Source organism: Peromyscus eremicus, chromosome 1 (assembly GCF_949786415.1).
Source record: "Peromyscus eremicus chromosome 1, PerEre_H2_v1, whole genome shotgun sequence".
Lineage (NCBI taxonomy): Eukaryota > Metazoa > Chordata > Mammalia > Rodentia > Cricetidae > Peromyscus > Peromyscus eremicus.
The window spans coordinates 18,312,614-18,330,223 of NC_081416.1; the positions used below are offsets into that span (position 1 = coordinate 18,312,614).

At 46.3% G+C, this 17,610-nt stretch overlaps 1 protein-coding gene across 1 annotated transcript in view; it reads left to right on the forward strand.

The window, feature by feature from the left end:
- The first annotated feature begins 1,808 nt into the window (after positions 1-1,808).
- Dnmbp (dynamin binding protein) overlaps positions 1,809-17,610 on the forward strand; it is a 105,194-nt gene continuing 89,392 nt past the window's right edge. The window contains exon 1 of the mRNA XM_059257686.1: positions 1,809-1,890. The gene's annotated coding sequence lies outside the window, so the exon portion shown is untranslated. The remainder of the gene's footprint in view (positions 1,891-17,610) is intronic.

The following is a 17,610-nucleotide window of genomic DNA, read 5'->3' on the forward strand; positions in this document are numbered from 1 at the left end:
CAGCAAATAAATAAATAAATGTTTAAAAAGAGAAAAGTTTAGATAGAGCTGAGTTAAGACATACCAGTGTTTTCATTTCAAATGAAATCTTTGCTTTTAGTTCATCTGGTTTTCATAAGGAATACTTGGCTCCAAACCACATTAGAAAACCATATACACAGGAAACAAAACTGTGGTTAGTTAATGATAGCAACTATTATCAGCTGGGCACGGTGGTACACCTTTAACCCCAGCACTCGGCAGAGGCAGAGGCAGAGGCAGGTGGATCTCTGGGAGTTTGAGGCCAGCCTGGACTACATAGTAAGTTCTAAGACAGCCAGAGACACAACATAGAGAGAGAGAGAGACCCTGTTCCCCCCCCTCAAAAAAAAAAGAAAAAGAAAAAAAAACTGTTATTATCTCTCTAGGTAATAGATGTTCTATGTTACTTGAAAAGGGGGAGCGAAGGCCCTTGTTCCACAGGCGACTGAAGCATTCGCTAAATTTTTTAAAGACAAAAATCTGGAATATTTATGTTTTACTACAAAAACTTTCCTCAGTGTTCAAACGGCAAAGGAGGAGAATAATATAGGTGACCCAGCAGTCTCACTTCTAGATACATGCCCCAAAGAACCGGAGGAAATGACTCCAGTAGATATGTGTACACTTTTGGTCACTCACAATAGCCAAAAGGGAAACTCTGCTGAATTGCCCACTGAAGGACAAATGCATAAACAGAACGTAGTCTGTATAGAAGATGGGATACATTCAGCAGCAAAAAGGAAGGACATTCTGACACGTAGTACAACGCAGATGAAATTTAGGGCGTTACTCTATCTGAAATAAGCCAGACACCAAAAGGACAAGTATGTTGGATTCCGTTTATGAACGCGTCCAGAGTGGAGGAATTCTTAAGGACACAGGAGAAGAGGGGTTGTTGGGGCTAGGGAGTGGAGAGTCCTCCATGATGAGAGCAGCTTCAGTGTGGGAAGATTAAAAGGTCCTGGTGATGGACAGGTTGATGGTTGCATAGCAACGTGAATGTACCTACTGCCGATGACATGCGCGCTTAAAAAATGATCCAAAGGATACATACACTTCAAGCTATGACTAGTTTACTATGATCTTGTAAGAGTCGAGGAGTCGAGGAACGCTATAGCTAATGGCAGCTTTGAAATAAAGGCTTGTCTTTGCTATGTGTGCACAGTGATAGAAGACGCCTGCATTCCTCAAATCTGCTAGGCAGCTCCCTTGACGGTGAAGCCCTGCAATCGCAGCAGCTCCTCCAAGCACTTGCGATCTCTAATACAGCAGAAATCCTGCGGGGTCTCTGAGAACCTGAGGTGTCTGCTTCCTGTATTCTGTGATTCCTTGCTTTTAAATTCTCAAAATTGTTCTGTGAGACTTTTCTCTGGAGGAGAGGGGGAAAAAAAAGATGGGGAGAGGGTAGAGACCTGGTGGCACATGCCCCGCAATCCTGCACTTGGGGAGTGGAGGATGGTCAAAGGTTCGAGGCCAGCCTCCCCCGCGGAGTAAGTTCATGGCGCAGCGGAGAATTTGAGTTTTCTGGGTTGGCGGTGACGCGGGTGCGCGGGGTGGGGGTGGGGTACGGGTGGATCCTAGCCCGAGCAACGCACGGCCCGTGCCTCAGTTTCCCGGAGAGGCCCTGGGAGCGCGGGGGGGGGGGGGGGCCTGACGTGGCGGGGCGGCAGGCGGGGCGGCCGCCAGGGGGCGCGAGCGCGGGAAGCGGAGCCGGGAGCCGCGGGGCGGAAGCGGCGCGGAGGGAGGCGGGGCGGCGCGGAGTCACCCGGATCGTCCCGCCCGCCGCCGCCGCCGCCGAGGGGAGGTGACCGCGGCCGGCCCGGGCCACCAGTGGCCGTGCGCGGAGGGAACGCCGGGCGTCGAGAGCAGGTCGGTGCTGGGCCGCGCGCTGCCGGGGTGGCGGGGTGGCGGGGTGGCGGGGTGGCGGGGACGGTCCCTTGTCCGGCTTGCTGCGCGGCTCCGGGTCGCGTTGCGCTCAGCGGTGCGCGAGGCTGGGGCGCCACGGGCCCTCGCTGTCCTCACGCACGGCCGCGGGGTCCCGGGGGCTCCCGCAGCCCTAGAGGCCGTCCCCGGGCGCGGACGGGGGACGAGGTGTCCGGCCGAGACGCTGTCACTGCCTCTAGGCTCGAGCCGAAGCACTCAGCCCCAGACCTGTCCCTTGTCGCTGCTGTCGCCGGTGGGCATGCGAGGCCGGGATTCCGTGACAGGCAGGCGGGGATGGTTTCCCAAGCAAGCCGATGGGACGATTTAGCTGGAGAGGCAGCTTTGGTTAAACGTGGAGTTTTTAGGTACCCAGGACGCCTGCACTAAGGCATCCGTGTGTCAAAGGAGGGTGTGCTATCTGTCATTGGAAAAAAGGGCTATTGGGATGACCAAACAGGCGGCATCTGATGTGTATTAAGAACCGCGAAGAGTGTTTGGGGCACTGAATGTAAAAACCAACTCGAAAAGCAACCTCGTAGGTAGAGTAATGGATGGTAAATGTTTCTTCATTCTCGAAATCTCTAACCTGCCTTTAGGTCTGTCTCACAGTAATTCTTTTACAGTCATCGGAGCACCTCGTGAAACTTCCCCGTTAGTAATGGTGTGGTATGTGATGAGCTAGTATGACACTGGTACTCGGGTTGGAGCATAGTTTAGACTCCACTTTACTTAGTCGAGCTACACGATGCTAGTGGAGCTGCTTAATCCACAGTCGAAGTTTGCAACACCCAGACCTAATTTCTCTCTCAGTGCTGCGTTTATAAAACGGTGGAAGCAAAAGCAGAGTCATGCTATAATGTGCACATTAGTGTATCCATCAGGACTCCTTCCTCTCAACTACTGAATGACGTGATCTCTCAGGCGCTCTTCCACGGCTAAAGTCTTTAATTTGTGCATTGACTTGAAACACCCACTCCTGGTGACAACAAATGCAGCTTGGGGGGGGGGGGAATTAATTCTACATATTGTATAGCAGATCTTCAAGTTTATTATTACCCCCACCTCTCCACTCACATTTTGAGTATTGGGCTAAAATAAGTGAAACCTGGTTTTTTTTTTTTTTTTTTTTTTTTCCCCACATTACTCACACTTCTGCGTTAGTGTCTAGAACCGAGTGCTTGGTGTGTGGTGCAGAACTTCTAAGTCTGGCGTGGGAATGGGGGACATGTCACAAGTGATTTTTCCAATAAGCCAAGAACATTCTGACTCAAACTGATAACTTGTGCCACATTCACATTGTGTATGTTTTGGGCTGATAGTAATCTTTATAGATGCTGTCTGAATATGTATGAGTTATTTGTCTTTTAACCCTCGAAGTAGGGCCTCCTAACCTTTTCTTCCCACTCACCTCCTCTTTTCTGGCCCTATTCTCTGAGCACCCCTTTGCCTGCAGAGACCCTCTTCACATCCTCTTCACCCATGTGGCAGGGCCTCGCCCAGAGAGCTTACATCCTCTCCTTCAGGACAGGAGAAGTCCTGGATCCCAAGATACCATTTAAGATCTAAAAAAACGAATGGGAGCTGTTCATGGTTAGCATAGACAGTTCCGCCCCTGCCAGAGGGCCGAGCAGAGAACGTTCGGATATTTACTCTCCACGTGTGCAGATTATTATACGGGATGTCTCCAGAGCAGAACTCTTCCTCTGCCTTAGAAGGAAACCCTTTCTGCATGGTGCATTCCAGTGCTTCAAATTCATCACCGTTCCCGTCCCTCTGGGTCACTTTGATCTGTACTGGGCTAAAATAAACGCAAAGTAATATTTTAAGCGGCAGATCGCTTAGTCTTAAATTTGGGGGCGGATTTTAAAAAATGATTCAATGAGTACAAGTGGAGGCTTGCTACCTGTTGGCAGATGCAAAGCTTGGCCTATTTTTCCAGGTTTATTATTCTGTCCTTTGGGACTGAATACAAGTCAGTTAATGTCTCACCTGTAGCTTATCACCATTACAGAATCATCTGTGAAATTCTCAAGCATTTTTGTTGTTGTTAAAGTGTTCTTAAAATTCATTCAGAATAGTTCTCAAAAGTTCCACACCAGTGAATATGGAATAGTTTCTTATTAGACCCAGCTATGAAAGCATCTGAATAAAATAATTTCAAGACTGGCTAAGTGGGTCTTGCTTGCTGTTGGGAGTTCATTATGAAGTAGCCTCTCGCCTGGAGAGCAGGGAGATGGAAAGTCCCAGCCATAGCCAGCACACTCCACCCTTACCCCCTACTCCCCTAACCCCCCCCCCCCCCCCCCCCCCGCCAACCCCCATGAAAGAGCAATTGTATACACCGAGTGCTAACTTTTGTTCAGGTGGTTAATCCTTGGTGTTAAAAAGAAAGCCAGCTGCCTGATACGGTTGTGTGGTGGCTCATGACTTTACTCTTCAAGTGGGTTTCTGCGAGTTCAAGGCTACCCTCTACATAGTGAGTTTCTGGCCAGCCAAGGCTGCACAGTGAGACCTTGTCTTAAAAAAAAAAAAAAAAAAAAAGCAGCCACAAGGAAACAAGTAGGCAGAGTAGCTAAAATGAGTTATTTCATCTTTGAATTTGCAAGCCTTTTCTGCAGTGAAGATATGTGGGGGCTGAGAACTGACAGTACAATAAGGTGTTGTGCGAAAAGTTGGAGTCTGAGGATTGTGTTCTGACCCCGAGTGGCTCATTCATTCATTCCTTCATTCCTTCATTCAGCAAATATTTTTGGAGCACTTTGTGAGCCATTGGGACCCTGAGGGACAGGGGGTGTAAGCAAGCATAGCGGATCTGGTCCTCAGGATACACAGAAAATTTTAAGCAGTGTAGATAGGAAAGGGTGTGTGTGGGGGGGGTTACTTTTTCTACAGAATGATGGGAGAAGGCCTCTACTGAGATGTCTCCTGATCTCTGACTTGACTGAGAGAGTGGGAGGCAGAGGTGGAGCAAGTCCCAGCCTAACACTGGAGCAGGAGACAGCTGGGTAGGTGGGAGGGCTGGCAGGGTCACAGAGGCCAGGCAGGGCGGATGTGGGGAAATGGCAGATTAAGAGGTGGTGGAGTGGGAAAGGGAGTCTCACTATAGACCATTGTAAAAAATCCAGCGTCAACTCTGAGTATGGGGGAAACCTTTACAGCGTTTTCCTCTTGTTGTTTGAAAAAGATTGATCATGGGATTAATCCATGGAGTCTATTTAATGAGCAAAGGAATTTATTTGGGGGTTAACTCACAAGACAGAAAAAAGGAATTTGTCCCAGGATCTTGGAAGGGTGAGGCACAGTCCAATGCTGTTCTCTAGCCGTCTCTGCCCTGGTCCAGTCCAGCCTCCAAAACCACGAGGTAGCGAAGAAGAGAGTGCACACGTGCATCCCAGAGCATGTATGTGCATCCCAGGTCTTAAGGATCCCCGTGGCCACGCCCCAGGGGCAGGTACCTTAAGGTCATAGTCAGGTATAACAGTTACAGCTACCTCACTAGGGGCGGGGCTTCAGGGCATGGCTCAAAAAACCGCCCACTACAGGTTGAGAGGAGATGCTGATGCTGGGCAGGGGTGTGTTGGGAGGGGGGAGTGTGGGGGACAAGGGTGGAATTGGAGGCCTTCCTTTTTATATTAGTGTGTGGCCCTAAATCAGAAATCTTGTCTGGGCTTTCATTTCCTCTTCTGCAGAATAATTGGGTCCCCTCTAGCTCAAGAATTTTAAGATTTCGGGTCATGTGGAATACTTCTTCAGGGAGGCAAGAAGAGCATGCTGGAGGAGGTTCTCAACCCACAAACCCACAGGGAGCTGAATCGCCCCAAATCCAGAGAGACTGGGTCAAGTCTTTTCAGTCAGACCACAAGAATGAAAAGCAGAGCTGGGCATGGTGGCACACACCTGCCTTTAATCCCAGTGCTGGGGTGGCAGAGAGAGGTAGATCTTTAAGTTCAAGGCCAGCCTGGTCTATGTAGTGAGTTTCAGGCTGGCCAGGGCTATGTAGTTAAACCTTGTCTCAAAAATTACAGCAGTGACCACCTTCTCCTACATGTCTGCTTATGAAGCCACGTCACCTTTCTGTGGAATGCGGACTTAGAAGGACACCCTTGTGTATGAGCTTTCATGGATTGAGATGTCATAAAAGACCTCAGGCTTGCCGGGTGGTGGTGGTGCACGCCTTTAATCCCAGCACTCGGGAGGCAGAGCCAAGCGGATCTCTGTGAGTTCGAGGCCGGCCTGGTCTACAGAGTGAGATCCAGGAAAGGCTCCAAAGCTAAAAAGACCCCAGACTCACAGCTGTCCCCATCGCTGTCCTGCCGGAAGTACCGCCTCCTCGTGTTCCACCAGCATTCGGCCTGTAAGTGAAGTGGCTGCCTGTTATCTTAGTTTGTATCTTTGTATTACTAGTCATTTTGAGCATCTCTTAGACATACAGCTTCCTGTAAATGCGAGCTCTTTCTGTGTCATTCTGTCGGCGCTGATGTCTGTGGTGTCACTGATGACAGAAGTGATCGTAGTGGAGATACTCCTTGGCATGTCCATACTTTGAGGCTATCTTCTCATCTGGTCTATTCTATTTTCATTTGTTTTTCTTTGGTCAAGATAAATCCTTAATTTTATATTGTCAAATAAGTTATTTAACCTAGGTTTATGCATCTCAAACTTTGTTTGAAAAAACTCGATCCTGGGCTGAAGAGATGGCTCAGTCGTTAAGAGCACTTGCTGTTCTCCCAGAGGACCCAAGCTGGGATCCCAGGACCCATGTCAGGCCCTAAGCACCAGAGGATCTGATGCCTTTTCTGCCCTCCGCAGGCAGTGCCCTGACATGCACAAACCACACACACACACACACACACACACACACACACACACACAGAATCGGGGGAATTAAATATTTAAAACCTCCATCTCTGGGTCACTTCTGTGACTTTAATTCTTATAGACATTTTATCCACATTGCATCCAGCCCTGTCCTGTTTTCCTCTATTTGATGAGCCAAGATTTCTAATAACATCTCACAGGGCCAGACAGGGAAGGGGAAAGGGAGAGGGGAGAGAGGGAGAGAGGGAGGGAGAGAAGGAAAGAGAGAGAGAGAGAGAGAGAGAGAGAGAGAGAGAGAGAGAGAGAGAGAGCAGAAAATTCCATGCTTTTCTTTATTGAGCCTTGGCACTCTTTCCCTTTCTCTGTGATTTCCATGGCACACCGTTCTATAGCTCAATGCCTATTCCACTGCTCTGTAGTTCCACGCGTGTTTTGTTCACTGGTCTATAGTTCCACGCGTGTTTTGTCCACTGGTCTGTAGTTCCACGCGTGTTTTGTCCACTGGTCTGTAGTTCCACGTGTGTTTTGTCCACTGGTCTGTAGTTCCACGTGTGTTTTGTCCACTTGTCCACTGGTCTGTAGTTCCACGTGTGTTTTGTTTACTGCTCTGTAGTTCCACGTGTGCTTTGTCCACTGGTCTGTAGCTCTTGCTCCAGGTTTTGTTGCTCTTCTTTTTTATTACAGCGACGTCATCATCATCTTGTGATGACCAGCACAGCAACTCATTCATTTTAAAGTTTATGTAACTGTTCCTGGACTAAAGGTTACTTCCCTTATAAAATTTGGAGTAAATTCATTAAGTTACTCAGAAATTATATTTTGAGAGATTTTTATTGGGATTATATTGTAAATTATTTTGAGTAGGCTTGACATCTTTTTAATGGTAACATGTTCTACCTGAAAGCCAGTAACATGTCTTTCCACTTACTCACCTTATTTTCTAGCAGTTTATTAGAGCTTGGAAATAATTTAAAACTAACAGAAGAGTTCTAAGAATAGTACAAAGAGCTCCTGTATGCTTTTTCCCTGGAATAACCAGATGTTAGCATCTGACCATTGGTGCTCTATTACTTCCTCTGTGTGTGTCTCCGTGTCTCCCTGATCCTTTTGAGATGGGCACAGTCTCCATCGATTTTTACCTCTAGGGTTCATTTTTTAAGTCCTTTATCCGCCAGGCCCCAGGGGTCAAACTCAAGGTCTTGCACATGCTTGGTGAGTACTCTACCACTAAGCTGTCTTCAGCCCCTTTCTTTATTATAGACCTTAAATTCCTTCAGGAAACCCTAGAATGGGGGTTCTTGATACCTCATGTTTTGATCTACGGTGAATCATATTTCTTCTCATTATTCTCTAGATGGCTATCAGTACTTTAAGATGCGTAGCCTGGATTTTTCTCTCATCTTCTGAGCCAGATATTAAATTCTGGCTCTCTCCTGTTCTGAAACTGAGTGCAAAGCCTTATGAATGTATTTCTGTAGGAAAACTTGTGAACATTTTTATTAGGAGCAATATCTATTTTTTTCTTAATACTGAACCTTGGCCTACTTTGTGGTGCTACAAAATATACAAATTAGGAAATTGGTATTTCTCAGTTCTGTATTTTCTTTCTTCTTTTTTAAACCAACAGCACCCATCCAAGTACTAACCAATCCCAGCCCTCTCAGCTTCCCCAATCAGAGAAGTTGAGGAACATTTAGAATGATGCTTGAAATGTATTTGAATTGGTGCAAATTGTATATTAATGACTATATGAATAGAGTCATAATCAGGCTTGGTGCAATCCTGACCAATGAACGATGTGCCTTCAAATGCCATGAAGCCTCTGCAGGGAATCCCTCAGCAAAAGTGCAGTGGCTGCTTGACCAAGTCTATCAACAACATCCCAGAACTATTAGTAGTAATAATAGTAATAATCAACTCTGGCTCTTAGCAGAAGTAGGCTGATGTCATGGAATCTGCTTCTGTAGGCTCTCGAGGTTCCTGGTTGTTCTAGACAGACCTGTGTGTAACAGCCTTGCTTCACTGTGTCGTTTAGTTTTTCTTCTCGCTTTTCCCCCAAGGAGTTAATCACATCCTTAAAACAGTGGTGGGTTTGCGGCTTCTTTCCCATCCTTGTACCTTATTTCTTGTTCTTTTCTTGTAGCGTTGGCCAGGGCCTCCAGGACTGTGCCAAAATGTCCCACCAGATGCATCCTTGACAAGCTGAAGAGAATGAGTCCAGATTTTTCCCATTTTGAGCAGCATTTGTTCATTTGTTTAATATTTGGTAGGTTTGGTTTTGTTTTAGACGGGGTCTCATTATGTAGCCTTGGCTGGTCTGGAACTCTGTGTGGACCAGGCTGGCCTCAAACTCACAGAGATCCACCTGCCCCTGCCTCCCGGTGCTGGGATAGAGGCGTGTGGTTTGTCTGTGTACCTTTTTTAGGGGCAGCTGTTTCCTCCTGCTGTAATTTATTGAGCTTTTCTATCACGGATGGCTGGATAACCTTATGGAAAACTTTGCCGGATTTTTCCTCAGAAAATAAGATGGCTTCACTCCAGCTGCAAGCCCAAATCCTAAGCCTTACGACGAGTTGTTACGACAGAACATCAATTAGAGGCCTTCGTGTGTCTGCACACGGCATCCTTTAATGTGTGGTCAGATCTCAGGAGTCTAACATAAGCTCATTTCACAAGGAGGGCACATTCTTCCTTCTGCTGTTGAGAGTCAAAATTTAAATAGCTGAGTGAAGGAGAAAGAGCCACGTTGAGCATTACAACTGTAGCTGTCAGTGTGATCATCAACAAAGACATGAAAAGCGAGTGTCCTGACTCTGGGTCAGTTTCTACTCCAGGTGTAAATCTTGAGGATATTTCAAGAAAAACTGCAGTTATTTAGCAGGTAGAGACGTGGGTGGCTCTCCAGGGACAGTTATGCTGGTTGGTGAATTGCTGGGCAATTAGTTACCATTGTTCCTCTCTCCCACTTTAGATCGGTATTCCCCTCCCCATTATAAAAAAAAACTGTCTGTATTCAACACAGAAAGTCTGTAAAATATAGAAAAACAAACCTATAATCCTGGCTTTGGTGCCAACCTGTTAACGGGTTATTTCTCTCCCATCTTATCGTGGAGGAAGGGATGCCCTTAAAACCAGGGTTTCAGAGCCTTCCTCCTTTTTAGGGTAAGCTGAGCTCACCTTGATCTCATCTTGGTCCTCTGGGAAGGATCAAGGAGGGTGACAGGCTATGGTAGCTTTAGGTGTGGGGAGAAGTCCACTGGTCCCTTGGACCTGCCTGAGCCCAAGGGAGCCAGCCACCATGCACTGTGCCCCACGCTCAGCGTCATAGTTGAACACGGAGCATCCGTGGTCTAAATCCCAACAGAGAGGGGCCCAAACCCGGGAGCAGGAGGTACTGTTTGATGATTTGACCCTTTAGTGTCTGTTCAGACCCTGGTTCTTCCTCTCTTAAGATCACATTTTCCTCTTTCATAAAATAAATGGAATAAAGAAAATAGTCTTCTTTTTTTTTTTTCTTAAGACAAGATCTCAGTGTGTAGTCTTGGCCTCTGGCCTGGACTTGCTGTATAGACCAGGCTGGCCTGGAACTAGCAAGGACCCTCCTGCCTCAGCCTCTCAAGTGTTGGAATTACAGGTATGCAGTATCACTGCACCTGGCTTTTTTTTTTTTTTCTTTTGACTCTAAAATAGACCCCCATACACTCATTTTGTCCCCTAATCTCTGTTTGTCTTGTGGTCTGTCCTATACGGACGCATGACTATAGCAGGAAGTGAGCAAATTCCTAAGATAACACTCCTATCATCAGCAAGTTCAATTCCACACAGATGTACTTCCTTCTCGTGCCCATCCCTTGGTCCTGATTTGCTGGAATGTTTGTTTCCAGTTTGCATTAACCCTTACTTCTTTCCAGAATGCAGCTGATCTCCTGGGGGTGGGGGGGGAGTGAGGGAGAGAGAGAGAGAGGGAGAGAGAGAGAGACAGAGACAGAGAGAGACAGAGACAGAGACAGAAAGAGACAGAGAGACAGAGACAGAGAGAGACAGAGAGACAGAGACAGAGAGAGAGACAGAGAGAGAGAGAGACAGACAGACAGACAGACAGACAAAACAAGATTTTTTTTTCCTGCCAAGTTACCCCAGGCGCCTCCATCACTGTGCCCCTACAAATGCATCTGTCTTGTGACCTAGACACAGGAAACACACAGTGGTAGGGGATGAGAAAAGACAGTTCTCAGCCTCCTTCTAAGGTGAGGGTGGGGTGAGGTAGTGGAATCCCATGGCTCCTTGATAGTGTGAGCAGAGCCAAGCATGCCATCCACCCAGAGAGGCACTGCCATTGTGCCAGCCTCCCCTGGGGGCGGGGAGGGCATGCTGCCTTTTCCTGAAAGCAGAGTAAGGATTTGTGGTGCTGACAGCCATGATGGGAGAGGGACCAGGAGAGAATGGCTGGTGCTGACGTTCCAGCCATGGGTCCTGGGCCGCGTGCACACTGGGCATTGTTCTCACGACTTGATTCTTTTAGCATAAATGAGCCTGCCCCGTCAGCAGAAAAAGTTGCAATGGATGTGCCGAGCTGTCCTTCACTCCCCAGCCTCACACCCCATGACCTCCCTTTCTAGTTTGTTCTCTCCTCCCGTCCCTAGTAAAGTAGACACTTTTTTTTTTTTTTTTGCCTTTTCTGTTGTTTCTAACAATAAGTATTGTTCTGGATCTCACTCTGGGCAGTTGTGCCTCATAGGCCAGAACTCACATTCACAGCACCGTGTGGGATATTAGCAGACAGCTTCTGCAAGGACTCTGTCTGCTGTCCCCAGGCCAGGGCGGGTATGACCCCTACCCAGTGCTCAGCACTCCGGCTACAGTCTCGGTCAGGTCCCAAGCGCTGCTGTCCTGGTCTTGTCCAAATCTGCTCCTGTACACTCATTTCTTTCTGTGGCTTCACTTTCTCCCAAGCAACAGTAAATGTAGCCGTAAGTGACTTATTCTAGTTATTGGTATGTCATCGGTCCCATTTACTGAGTTCCATTAGCTGTCCAAATTCAAATGAAAGGAAGCTAGAACTGATGGTGGCACACACTGGTAAGGAGGATTGCAAGTTCAAGGCTAGCCTGGTTTATGTGGGGAGACTTTATCTCCAATATAATATGATATGATAATATAATGTGCCATCAGTGAGCTTGTTAGCCAGTTCCATAAATGCCCAGCTCATTTAATCTTCAGAATGATGATGTGGAAGGTAGTGCTTTAGGCCTCTGTTTCATGTAGAGAAGCTCGGTGTATATTGGTAAGGAACCTTCTGTAAAGTTCTATTGCTGACTATAACAGATCTCTGCCCACAAGGCTTAGATTAGTTTATCTGCAGAGACCCTGCTGTTTGCTGTAGTTCACCAAGGCCAACAAGGGCTAGCCTCAAACTCATGATGGTCCTATCTCAGCTTCCCAAGTGCTAGGATTACACCAAGGCCAACAAGGGCTAGACTCAAACTCATAGTGATTCTGTCTCAGCTTCCCAAGTGCTAAGATTACAGACACACCATTTTTTTTATAAGCAGAGATTTCTGTCCCACCAGCAACTCCCAAATGCCCAGCAGCTGCTTCCCAAATTACCACACAGAGGCTTATATCAATTATAAATGCTTGGCCAGTAGCTTAGGCTTATTACTAACTAGCTCTTACACTTAAATTAATCCATAATTCTTATCTATGTTTAGCCACATGGCTTGGTACCTTTTCTCAGTACTGCCTTGACGCCTTGCTTCTTCTGCATCTGGCTGGTGACTCCTGATTCCACCCTTCCTCTTCCCAGCATTCTTAGTTTGGTCACCCTGCCTATACTTCCTGTCTGTCTACTGGCAAATCAGCATTTTATTAAACCAATTTGAGTGACAAATCTTTACCATGTACAAGAGAATTATTCCACAGCAATTTTAATTAATTAATTTAATATATGTATTTATTTGCATATATGTGTCTCTCATGGGCTCACATGTACTACAGTTCACTTGTGGAGGTCCAACACAACCTTAAGAACCTTCAGGTATTGGTCCTTGCCTTTCCATCTTGCTCAAGGCAGAGTTTCCTGCATACACTAAGCTGTGTGGCCAGCTTCTGGAGATTGTCCTGTCTCTGTCCTCTACCTCCTGATGGGACATGCTGGGATGCAGCTGTGTGTGCTGCTTCCTCCTGATGGGACATGCTGGGATGCAGCTATGTGTACTGCTTCCTCCTGATGGGACATACTGGGATGCAGCTGTGTGTACTGCTTTCTCCTGATGGGACATACTGGGATGCAGCTGTGTGTGCTGCTGCCTTCTGATGGGATATGCTGGGATGCAGCTGTGGGTACGGCTAAGTCCAGCTTTTGTGGGGGTTCTGGGCATCATCAGTCTTGTGCAGCCTAACTGAGCCATTTCCCTAGCCCCATTATTTTTTTTAAATAATTCACTTTAAAAAATAAATCTAAGAAAATTACAGTTTTCAGTTCATCCATTTCTTAAAGTCTTTAATTTGTTTATTCTAAGTTTAAATATAAATATTTTGCTTATAATCCATTTGTTGAAAAAACTGATCATTTGTCCTAAGATTTTCTACAATATGGATTTTTTTTTTTAAAGAGCTTGGTTGGCACAATTTCACTGGTTTTTATAGTGTGTTAGCTTACAACTTACCCTTTCGTCTGATGACCATTGCAGAAGGTTCCAATTGCTCAGTCACTATAAATAGAAATCACTGGCCCATATAGTTTGGTTTCGCCCTGAGGTCATTTCTGAGGAGTCTTCTAGAGTGTTCCAGGGTGTCAGGGAGTGACATTATCTACAGCCAACCATTTCCATTTAAACACATTGTGACTATCTGGCAAGGCAGTTTCCATATTAACTAGCCCTGGGGATGGGTGGAGAGATGGGGGGCCTCTAGCTTGCTTCTTTAGGGACTGTGTGTTCTTTAAGGATTCCCAGAGCTCAGTGGCAGAACCTCTTTGGGATGTTGTCCTCTAACAGTGTTGATCTGTTACTGGAAACACTGAGGACCCGAGAGGGGCAGTTCGGGGAGACTGAGTTTGCTTTGGAACCAGACTCTACAAGTGCCTGCAGTGGTCCTGGAGCTGGCGGTGGTGTGTGTGTGTGTGTGTGTGTGTGTGTGTGTGTGTGTGTGTCGGGGTTCATGGTGCTAGGACAGAAGATTCTGAACCCACATCTGTCAGTGCCCCAGGTTCTTCCTGCCAGTGTCTAGATTGAATAATTCCAGTGTCTGGATCACTGTGGACATGAGGAAATCCAGGTTCGTTTTCTTTCTTTCTTTATTTTTGAGGGGTTTGTTGCATTTGTCCATCACCTGATGGTTCTGTAGGAGAGCAAACCAGTGTTTATTTAACACAGATGAATGCTGGTGAAGTTTGCTATGTTTGATCTGTCACTGATTCAAAGGTTCTAAGAAGAAAATATCTCAGTGTCAGTATTTTCATCTAGATTTAAAGCCAAATAATTAATAAATCAAGACATAGAGAAAGACTTTCAGTAAACTGATTATAGCTCTAAGGAGGCTGGTCATGTTAGTAATAGGTTTGCTTTGATTGAAGCATTAATTAACAGTAAATCACTGAAAAGCTTACAAGCGAATTTGACCAATACGTTCAAAGTTTACTCTCATATTCCATAGAGGAAATTCAAACCGGGTCAGTTGTCTTTTATTATGACTTGAAATGCTTAAATTAAAATTAACATTTGCAAGTCAAATGTTAACCAGGGATGATCTGCTGCCTTACTGTTATTTCCTCTTGCGGCAATGAGTGAGAAATAAAAAGTACTTCAGGGAGGCATGATGGCACATGCTTGCAATCATAAGACTTGGGAGACTGATACAGGAGGATTGCCACAAGTTTGAGGCCAGTATGGGCTACACAGTGAGTTCCTGGCTAGCAGGGGGTAAACTGAAACCCTTTCTAAAAAAAAAAAAATCTCAAATCAAAATCGAAAAATTAACAAATACTCATTATCCATGCCTAAGCAAGGGAAGCAACAGTGTATACAAAAGGTAACGGAGGTGAAAGGCGCCTACGATTGCAGGCCGGCGATGCGATCCGTGACGCTGCGTTACACTGTGGTCTGCAGTGAAGACAGTCGCTTTGCTGTGTTTCGGCTATCTGTCTGTGGTGTCTCCACTTGGGCAGAGGGGCAAGCGTGCACAGGTACATGTGCCTTGCAGAGAACTGCTGGCGTGGTATTTGATTTGGCGAGTCAGTGGGGTGCATGGTTAGAAGGACGGGGGCAGGAAATGCAGCCGAACCTGTGGTGGGGATGGGATCTTAACACGGCGTGTCTGCCCGGCAGAGGAGTTTTACCGCAAGTGGTGGTGGAAATGCGAGGGTTTCCTAGATGTACAGGTTTGTTTTAATAAAAGCAAATAAATTAATTTCCTATCCTCCTTTTCTCCCCAGAAGGCATTTGGCAAAGGTTTTCTTGGACCCATATGTAGGGATCTCCTTTGTGACTGCCAACCCCGTGTAGGTGTGTTATGAGTACACAGAAAGGGATGTCCGCTGCTCTTTCCCCACGACCAGTAACCACAGTGTTACAGTCCTCCCTCTTCTCCAGAACACAGTTGCAGTGTAGAGAAGTTAGCTCCGTCCAGAAATGCTGCCTGGGCTGTATCTGTGCTGCAGTCAGTCGGGGTGATGATGGTCCACCTCCCCGGCCCTCCACGGCTGTCATCATCACAGTCAGCTTTTCTGAGTGCCTGCCTTGTGTCAGGAGGTATTCCAGACGTGTAGCGACATTTCAGGTTTAATCATTGAAGTAGATGACTACTAATTTATACATGAAGAAACTAAGATTCGGAGGCATTTCCAGTTGACCTTCCCTAGGTCACAGAGTTAGACAGGTGGAATCCGAAATTGAAGCTAGGGCTGGGGCTGGGGCTGGGGCTGGGGCTGAGGCTCAGTTAGTTGAGTCTGCCAGGCACAAGTGGAGCCCTGGTTTGGCTCACACCACATATACCAGGTGCTGTGACAAATAATGGCAGATATTGGCAGACACATGCCAATAATTTCAGCACTTAGGAAGTAGAGGCAAGTGGATCAGGTGTTCAAGGCCATCTGTAGCTCTATTAGTGAGTTCAAAGCCAGCCTGAGATACAAAAGACTTATCTAAAACAAACACACACACACACACACACACACACACACACACACGCACACACGCACACACACGAAAAAGAAGGAGGAGGAAATTGAAACTCATGCTCTCACTTAAGGGTCAGATCCTGTTATTTATATAGTTATTAATTCAACCTAGTAGTAAATATGATTAACTGTTTTAAATTTGCTCGTTATTTTGTGGGTGGAGCATGTGCATAGAAAGTGTAGGCAGAGTTTTCCTGTCCCAACTGCCTGGTCCCAGGTAACTGACCCAGAGGCTGAATATGAGTTCTAAATGCTCAGCCGATAGCTAAGGTTTATTACTAACTAGCTCTTACAACTTAAATTAACCAATTTTTATTAATCTACATTCTGTCACGTGGCTCGTGGCTTTACCTGTCCTTCAGCATGTCCTGCTCCCTCTGTGTCTCTTGGCGTCTTCTCTGACTCCAGCCTTCTTCATTCCAGTATCCTCAGTTTGATTGTCCCGCCTACTTTTATCCTGCCTTGCTATAGGCCAACCAGCTTCTTTATTAACCAATGAGAGTAATGCATATTTACAGTGTACAGGGGGGTTATTCCACAGCACATAAGGCTCTGGGCACATCAGCACATCAGTACTCAGTAACACACACACACACACACACACACACACACACACACTTGTTCTTTTTAAAATACTTATTTACGTGGGAGTGGGAGTGTGTGTGTGTGTGTGTGTGTGTGTGTGTGTGTGTGTGTGTGTTGCTATAGCCCATGTGTAGAGGTCAGAAGAAAACTTGCAGGAGTCAGTTCTCTCCCATTGTGTGGGTTCCAGGGATTGAACTCAGGTTACCAGCTGAGTGCCTTTACTTTCTGAGCTATCTCATTGGCTCAACAAATTGTTCTTTGATGTTTTCCTACCCAGTGAACGTGCAAGTACCCAGACACCATGCTGCCCCTGTTTCCACCCAAGAGCGGGTAGAAGTTGCATGAATAAAATATTTACTGAAATAGGAAGTTCCAGAAAAGCTTCAGAGATGGGGACTGATTAAGCTGTGTAAGTGTCTGCCAGTTTTCAAGGCAGAGCATTCATGTAAGCCTTTGACATTTTGAGTAAACTGAGATTTCTGAAACAGAAGAGATATTAATTTTTTAAATTAAAATAATCATATCTCATAAAAAACATCCCAGTAAGTACATGAGTCAGTAGCTTTCAGTGTGTTCCCAACCCCGTCATCACTAGTTCCGGAACATTTTCATTCCCCAGGGAACTTACTAGTTCATTCCCCCATTCCTCTTCCTTAGGATCTCTAATTTTATTTTTAAGATTTTTCTTTTTTTTCTTTATTTTTTTACTTTATGTGGATGCAGTACCCAAGAAAGCCAAAAGAGGATGTTGGATCCCATGGGACTCCAGTTAAAAACGGTTGTGAGCCTCCTGCCATGTGGGTGCTGGGACTTGAACCCAGGTCCCTTGCAAGAGAAGCCAGTGCTCTTGGTCACTGAGCTCCTCTTCATTTGAAAACCTTGTAACACTTCAGTGCTATGAAAAAGAGTGTGAGGGTCAGGAATGGTGGCACATGCCTTGAGTCCCAGCACTAAGGAGGCAGAAGCAGGTGGAGCTGGAGGCCAGCCTGGTCTGTATAGCAAGTGCTACATGGTAAGAGCCTGTATTTACAAAGAAAAGAAGATTTTGAGACTATCGTCCCAGAACTGACTCTCTTCTGTGCAGA